The 7,782-nt window shown below is 48.7% G+C and overlaps 2 non-coding genes across 2 annotated transcripts; both read left to right on the top strand.

The window, feature by feature from the left end:
* The first annotated feature begins 1,147 nt into the window (after positions 1-1,147).
* Positions 1,148-1,229, top strand: TRNAS-UGA (transfer RNA serine (anticodon UGA)). Its single transcript has one exon. It is a non-coding gene; the product is annotated as a tRNA-Ser (tRNA).
* Positions 1,230-4,565: 3,336 nt separating this feature from the next.
* Positions 4,566-4,637, top strand: TRNAE-UUC (transfer RNA glutamic acid (anticodon UUC)). The gene has a single exon. It is a non-coding gene; the product is annotated as a tRNA-Glu (tRNA).
* Positions 4,638-7,782: the final 3,145 nt, after the last annotated feature.

Raw genomic sequence — 7,782 nt, 5'->3', positions numbered from 1 at the left:
GGCATCATCTGTCAAAAAATGATCTCCCTTCTTCAGTTCAGTGGCACCCTGAAATGTTTCTTATCCCAGCAGAGCCGGAGGACTGAAAGCAGCTACATCAAGCCTCTGTGTAGCTAGCAGGAGTGAACACAAACACTCCCTTGTATCTGAAGAGATGTTTAGTTTTACCCTTGGCAAACTACAAGGCTAAAGGGAAAGGTGATGGTGGTGTCAGATATAAAGAGTGAAACATAAAACAATCATCATAGTTATGCCCATAGCAACTGTAAATATTTCTAAATTCTTCTTATTATCATCAATGTATTATTTTCTCTGTCATCTAGACATTGACTAGATCTTGACCAAGAAATTTGGATCATGACAAAATAATCAACTACCCCTCGTTAAGGTAATGGACTTGACACCCACTCGGGTGTTTCCACGCAGGTTCAAATACTAACAACAGTGGCACCTTACACCCATAGCTTTTAATCAGGGCAATACATTGATACAAATTCCTGTTAAATCATTTCTCAGCAGAGTCAATCGCCCACATTCCTTAGGGCATTTGGCCACCATGTGGACGTTTCATTTCCCTCCTCAATTTCATATAGAGGCACAATTTCCTTTGCACAGATCCAATAACAGTAAAACCTCCCTGTGTCTCTGGTCTGAGCCAGGGCATTCGATTGCAGTGAACCCTTCTCTCCTGCAATGGCAATGGTCAGACAGAGGGGACGTGGCACCTGCATCCCTGCCAGGGAGATATTGGCTCGGCTCTTTCTTTCTGCTGCTGTTGTTAGTCCATGAAACATCAGGGATGGAATGCAAGGCTGAGCTCACACACCAATCCCCTGAAACATTTCAATGCCCCAGAGAAATCCTGCCCCCGGCTATTGGAATGATATGGTGGAGATTCGAATAGGAAAGGGACTGTCTGAATTGTCAGTGTGGGGAATGAACAACAATCTATAGCAATGTCGTTAGCCACAAACACACTAATCATGCTCCAGCTGGAAGGGAAATGGGCAGGAACTCTTGCTGTTCACCATGGACACACTTACACTAATGCACAGCCGTGAGTGTGCTGGGGGAGTTGGTCTGAGCCATCTGAAGTGACAATTCTGTGAGAACAGAATCATCATGTAGGGCAGCACCTATTCATTAAGTAGTTGTGGCCGAGTGGTTAAGGTGATGGACTTGAAATCCATTGGGGTTTCCCCACGCAGGTTCGAATCCTGTCAACTACGGAAGCGTTAGTGTATTGTCATTGCTGCTGTCTTAGTGCCTGAGCAATCATGGAGCCAGACCTTGTCTCCCTCTGAGGCTGGCTATCCTTAAAGCAGTGTGTAGTATACAGTTGCTACAGGGGCCAGAAGGGTTTTCCATCCCTGTAATAGCTGCATTGGCAAAACAATCTTTCCTTCCATTTAGCACTATCTAGCCATGACTTAGGTCAGCTTAATTATACTGGTTCTGGGGGGTTTCACACCCTGAAAGATGTACTTGTTACAGGGTTTGTCCCATCACCCTCCCATTCCCTGGACCTTCTCACGTGACCAGAGAGCAGCAATGCATGAAGCTCAAAGGTGCAAACAATTCAATGTTTATTGGGGTAAACTTCCAGCAAGCAATGATTCCAGTTTCCTTCCTCAGTATCCCCCTTCCCAGCTCTGACACCACAGAGGCTTGCCTGTGTCCCTGTTCCCCTTCCCTGTTCCTATTCCCCTCCCTTAGCAAAACATAATTCCAATTCCCCTACCCCAATTCCCATTCGCATTCCCCGCCTTACTTCCTGATTGACTGCAGACTATATAGTAAAACTTGAGTTCTGCTTAGCTCTATCTTAACCAATCATTTTACTGACTAATCCTAACATATTGTAACATGATTATCTAACCAATTATACCCCACCACCTTAAATGGTTTAGACAAAACAAATTAATTATACAGCAGACAGAAACAGTTACAGAACCAGACAGAGATTATACAGACAAGCATGGAGACGTGGTTTCAAATCCCACTCCTGACATGACCATTTAATTCTATCTGCAGAAAATGGCCTCACTTTAACCTCCTTTGCAACAATAGAACACCATTTGCTTAGCTTTTGTCTTCCAGTAGTTATGAGAGAAGTTCCAAACCTGGGGGAAACAGGGCCTGTTCTCTCGACCCATCAGTTTTTGTCTTCCTTCATTCCAAGCCATTTCCTCAGACATCCATATTTCCCACACTTTTATGAAACTTTAGAGTCATCATTTAATTGCCACACAACTGTACTTATGAAGTAAAGTGAAACACAATATTTTTTGGATATTCTTGCAGAAGAGTTTTCTTTTCTGACCTGGAATTGAACAGGGGCTACCTGAGGGGGACAATGCTACTCCCTTTTCTTTGCTCATCCAAAAAAACATAAGTTTGTGGTGCCCTTTCTTTCCTTGTTTTTCAAACACCTGTCAAGGACAGCCTAGGGAGACTTGGTCCTGACTCTCAGAGTCCCTCCCTGCCCTACCTTTCTATATGATTCTGTTGTGTGGGTTTCTGCTGTGTCATTGTTCCATGCTGAGCTGTTTTGCACAGTGTCACTTTGCACTCTGATGCATTGTTTCGTGTTGTATGGTTTTTGCACTGGCTTGCGTTGCACTGGTTTGAGCTGAGCTCTTTTGCAGTGCGTCATTTTGGCCCATGGGGTGTTCATTTGCATGGTGCTGAATTGTCGAGCTTTGCACTCCTACGTGTTGTCACTTTGTGCTGTAGGATGTCAGTTCACGCTGAATTGTTACATGTTAGATTGGGGTGTTTCCACTTTTGTTGTTGTTTGTATTGTATTGCGATGGCATCGAATTATAGAGCTGTATGGCTGCAAGCGCCCTGGAGAGGTCATGAAATCCAGCCCTCTCTGCTGAAGCAGAGCCAAGCAGAGACGATGCATCGGGGGCATGTGGGATCAAGTGCCCACAGCAGTCGGCCCAGGCAGGGAGCAGAAGGAGGGAACCAGAGCCAGAGCAGGTTGTCTATGGAACCAAGTATATGCAGAGCATCCTTGACAGAGGTTTGTTCAACCTGTTCTTAAAACCTCCGAGGACAGAGACTCCACAGACACCCTTGGGAGCCTATTCCAGAGCTTAACTACCCTCACAGTTAGAAAGCTGTTCCCAATATCTAACGTGAATCTCGCTGGCTGCAGATTAAGCCCATTACTTCTTGTCCTACCATCAGTGGACATGGAGACCAAATGATCATTGTCCTATTTATAAAGACCAAACTTTTCCCTCTGCAATCATCTGTTAACTGGTTATTATCCCCTCTTCTTGCCTGGGGTAGAATGGAAGAGGAGAAAATACTCTCTTAACATAGGATGCAAATGTCAGTTTGTTCTCTCTTCATGTTTTACTGAAGCTCAGAGAGAGGAAGAAACATGACCTGCCAAAGAGCATAGAGAGTTTGTTTCATTTTGATCTGTGACTATTAGCAGAAGAGTGACACCTAAGGTTTGTCGCTACCACCCACCATGGGGCTTGGATTTATGATGGTGGGATTAAGAGCATCATGCTCTACCAACAGAGCTAGCTAGATTTAAAGTCAGTCAACTGCCAGTGTAGAAGGTGCCCTGACGGTTTTTATTTGTGAGCTGAGGTTCCCTGTCTGAGATTTGACTTCTTTCTGGTTTGTTATGTCTCCAGCGAGCAAACCGGAGCTGTCACCAGGCTGGTTAGATGCTGCTTTCTAGCCCAGAGAGCTGGGGTTGATTTAGCATGCTGCCACCATCAGCTGGTCAGAGCAACCAGGGCGGGAGGTCGGAATTTAGGATTCTCCCACCAAGGGGAGGTGCTGTTGGACTCATCTAGTGGGGGAGAGTCTGAAAAAGATTCTCAGTTCCCAGAGAGGGGGCAGACAAGCTGGTGCCACACACACATTTTCACAGGGAATCGGGCCCCCCCTTTGGGAAAAGCTCAAAAGAAGCCCAGACCCAGAAGTGTCAGAAAAGGGAATCGCTGTTTGCTTTAAGAGATGGGTGAGGGAAACCTGCAGGTCCTTAGATCCCTCCAGCACCTGATAGAACCATTTGTGAGGAAAGTCTAGGGAAGCCAAGGATAAGGAAAAAGGCCTTGCAGCTGTTGTGCAATCACCATGCTCTCAGCAGGAGGGTCTGGGGAGCTCTGCTCTCAGAACACACAAGATGGCAAAGTTCAGAGCCCTGTTCCACGGAGTGAGACTGTGATCAGCTCACAGTGAGAGGAAGCAACACCCCTCCCTTGGTCTCTATGCCAGAGCTCCTGTCATCTGAGTGTCCTTCCTGCAAGAGTCGGCTGCTGAGAGTGTTGCGATGGGGTAAATGAAGACAGAGGAGGATTGTTCCTCCTGGGTTTTTTTTTGCGTGGCTCTGTGATCCTGCTGGAGGAAGCATCCTTAGAGTTTATTTCAGTGGCTTGTGTTGGGCTGACGTTGTGACCCTGAGTATAGGGGTTCCTGTACTCTCTGTTCTTAACCCCTCAGGGAGTGGACAATGGAGTACTGTCAGAAAGTGGATAGAAAGAAGCTTAAGACAGTGTAGCATAAGTGAGAAAAAAAACAGCATTATCAGCACCCTGGTGGTCTAGTGGTTAGGATTTGGTACTTTCACTGCCAAGGCCTGGGTTCAATTCCCAGTCAGGAAAAAGTGACTTCAATTAGAAAAAGCTTCAGTTATACTTCCATTGCAATGTAAATAAATGTGTGGCTGTTTCCTGATTCCCCCATCTTCCCAGTGTCTCCATTGCAGGGCTGGCTTCAGGCACTCAGGATGGCCAATAGAGTGGGGAGGTTTCTGTGGCTATTGGGTCCTCTCAGTCCCTCTTGGAGGGGAAGACTCACTGCCAAAAGAGGTAGAGTTTCTGCTGATTGCAGCTTCTTTATTTTTTTTTTCCGCTTGAGGTGGCAAAAATGCTGGATCTGGCTCTGCTCCATGGAAGACAATTTGTTAAATCCCAGATGAGTGGAGTTCTATCAGTTCTCAGCCTGAGTCCTTAGGTCTTAATCCTGAGGATATTGTCCCATCATGGGGCCGTTTTCCTCCTCTCTTTCATACAGAAGCACAATTTTCCTTGCACAGACACAGGAACAGCAAGATCTTTCTCTGTCCCTTGTGCAAAGCAGGGGGCCAAATTCCATGGAAACAATGGATGAGATGGGGCCCTGGGCACATCCAGCCGTGGCAGTGAGATGTTCCCTCCCCTCTTTCTTTATGCTCCTGTTGTTATTTCATGGATTGTCTGGGATGGGGGAAAAGCTGAGTTCACTCCAGGTGAAGGGTAAAAAGGACCCTCAAAGTCTCAGGACCCAACCCCTGCTACCAGGATCACTGAGGTGCTGGGGATTTGATTAGGAAAGGGACTATGTGAATTGTCAAGGTGGGGAATGAATAACAATCTACAACCAGATCCACCTCATCAACCACTGACACAGGCTAATCCTGCTGCAGCTAGAAGGGAAACTGGGAGTGATTCTTTGCTGTTCAGCCATGGAAATAGTGACCCAATTGCACCGCAGTGAAAGTGCTGGGGAAAGTTGGACTTCACAGGCAGGTGGAAACACCTAGAACTCCACACCCCACTTCTGCCACCAGGGTGAGGTGTTGAGCTGCTCACAGCATACCCCACAATGACCTTACAGCAGGGGATTGCAGCACCCCCACCACCCAATGCAGGGGAGAGGGCTTAGTGTATCTCGGCACCCTGAGTCCAGGGCACAAACTCTCTCTGCCCCACACATAGAATCTTGCCGGGCTGCAAAGAGACTCCTATGAACAAGTAACCTCCAGGAGAGCAGGCCTGTCCCTCAGAGAGGGGTATGGGCTTCTTGTGAAGCTTATAAGTCACTGGATGCAGTGAGAACAGGAAGGCTCTGAGTATAACCCATAGCAAACACAGCCCATCTGGGGATGTAGCTCAGTGGTAGAGCACATGCATTGCATGTATGAGGCCCTGGGTCCAATCCTCAGCATTTCCAGGTTCATTTTTGCACCTTGCTGCTTTGCTCATGCCCAGAGGGGATGTGGCCTACCAGTATCCCTGCACCAGTTTCAGTTCTGCTCAGTGAGGGGCAAGTGCCAATTGCATGGAAGATCTGCGGGGTTTCTGCTCCAAAGTCACCTTGGTACATTTAAGATTCCCTCTCACTGTGCTGCTTGGGACAAGGGTAGATGAGAAGGGCGAATCCTCCAGCACTGGAGGGAAAGGTCCCATCTGCTCAGATTGAGAGGCAAGGAAACAGAGGGGCAGTCAGTGCTCGGAGAGGAGAGAGGTCAGTTATGTACACCCAACAGGGGACACTGTCTTTTTGAGTATCACAGGGGTAGCTGCGTTAACCAGGATTTGTAAAAAGTGAGAGTCCTGTGGCACCTTATAGACTAACAGATGTACAGGAGCATAAGCTTTGAGGGGTGAATCCCCACTTCATCGGCTGAATGTAGTGGGAATTCTGTGCCTGGCTAGCCAACTACAAAAGCAATTACTCCTCCCTTGGCGTTCACACCTCAGCTGCTAGAAGAGGGCCTTATCCTCCCTGATTGAACTAATCTCCTCATCTCTAAACTGATTCTTACCTACATATTTATACCTGCTCCTGCAAATTTCCGCCACTTTCATCCGACGAAGCAGGTATTCACCCACGAAAGCTTATGCTATAAGGTGCCACAGGACTTTCTATCTTTTTGAGGTGAGTGCAGCTTGCTTGGGAGGTGCTGACGATGGATAGGAAAAAGGCTGGAGTCAATGACAGACGAGACCACAGAAGGGGAAGGGGAATGGCAGCGCCACAGAAGGTCCTGGGTGCTCAGATGCCCCAGTTATTGCACCCTGGCCTATCCTAGAGAGAGAAAAGATACCGAGGGACCCAGCCCCCCTAACAGTGATCTCATGGACAAGAACCTGGTTGGGAGTGGGGTGAAGGCTCCCTCTGGGCAAAGTGGAGCTGAAATCCTTCCGTGTCCTGGAAGTTAAGCAATGGAAGCTTCAAACCCTGCACGGGTGTGGGGTGAGGTGCATCAGCAGAAGGTTGGGCTGGGCAGGGGTGGCAGGTTTGTATAGTTTTTGGTGGTGCCCAGAATGGGACCAAGTCCTTCCCCTCCTCCCCACACCTGCCTAAGGCTCTGGGAGGGAGTTTGGGTGTGGGAGGGAGAGGGGCTGGGCTCTGGGAGAGAGTTTGGGTGCAGGGGCTGGGCTCAGTCAGGGGGCTGAGGTGCAGGAGGGTGTGCAAGGAGCAGGGTCCTGGAAGAAGTTTGGGTGCAGATGTGGGGTCTGAGTTGGGGCAGGGGGTTGGGAGTACAGGAGAGGATGAAGGGTGCAGCATTTACCTTGGGCATGTCTCTAAAGCAACCCACACCCGCCTCTGGCAGCAGCCCCTAAGCAGGAGGGCTGGGGGCATCTCTGAGCACTGCTGCCCACAGATTCCAGGCCTGCAGCTCCCATTGCCACAGTTGGCTCTTGGGGCGGGGACAGCATGTGGAGACCCCAAAAACACAGTTGTTCTTCCCACCGCTGGCAGATGGGGGGCAGCAGGGGATCTCCCCTGTTTGGAGGAATCTCTCTGGGCCCCACCGTTAGGTCTCCATCCTTTCTCCCCCTAACCACGCACACCCCTCCCCTCCCCGTTATCAATGTTTTAGAGTGACCCCTCCCTCCATTTGTAGGATACAGACTCTCTGTGACAGAGACTGACTGCGGCTCCTCTCTGCATGGCCCCAGTGGGGAAGGAAAGAGACTGAGGGGGGGCAGAGAAGATGGGCAGAAGGAGTCAAATGGGGCTAAACCAGAATAGAGGAGA

This window comes from Gopherus flavomarginatus (assembly GCF_025201925.1).
Source record: "Gopherus flavomarginatus isolate rGopFla2 chromosome 13 unlocalized genomic scaffold, rGopFla2.mat.asm SUPER_13_unloc_3, whole genome shotgun sequence".
NCBI classification, from domain to species: domain Eukaryota; kingdom Metazoa; phylum Chordata; order Testudines; family Testudinidae; genus Gopherus; species Gopherus flavomarginatus.
The sequence above is the reverse complement of the archived record's forward strand: the minus strand, read 5'-3'. Positions and strand labels throughout refer to the sequence as shown.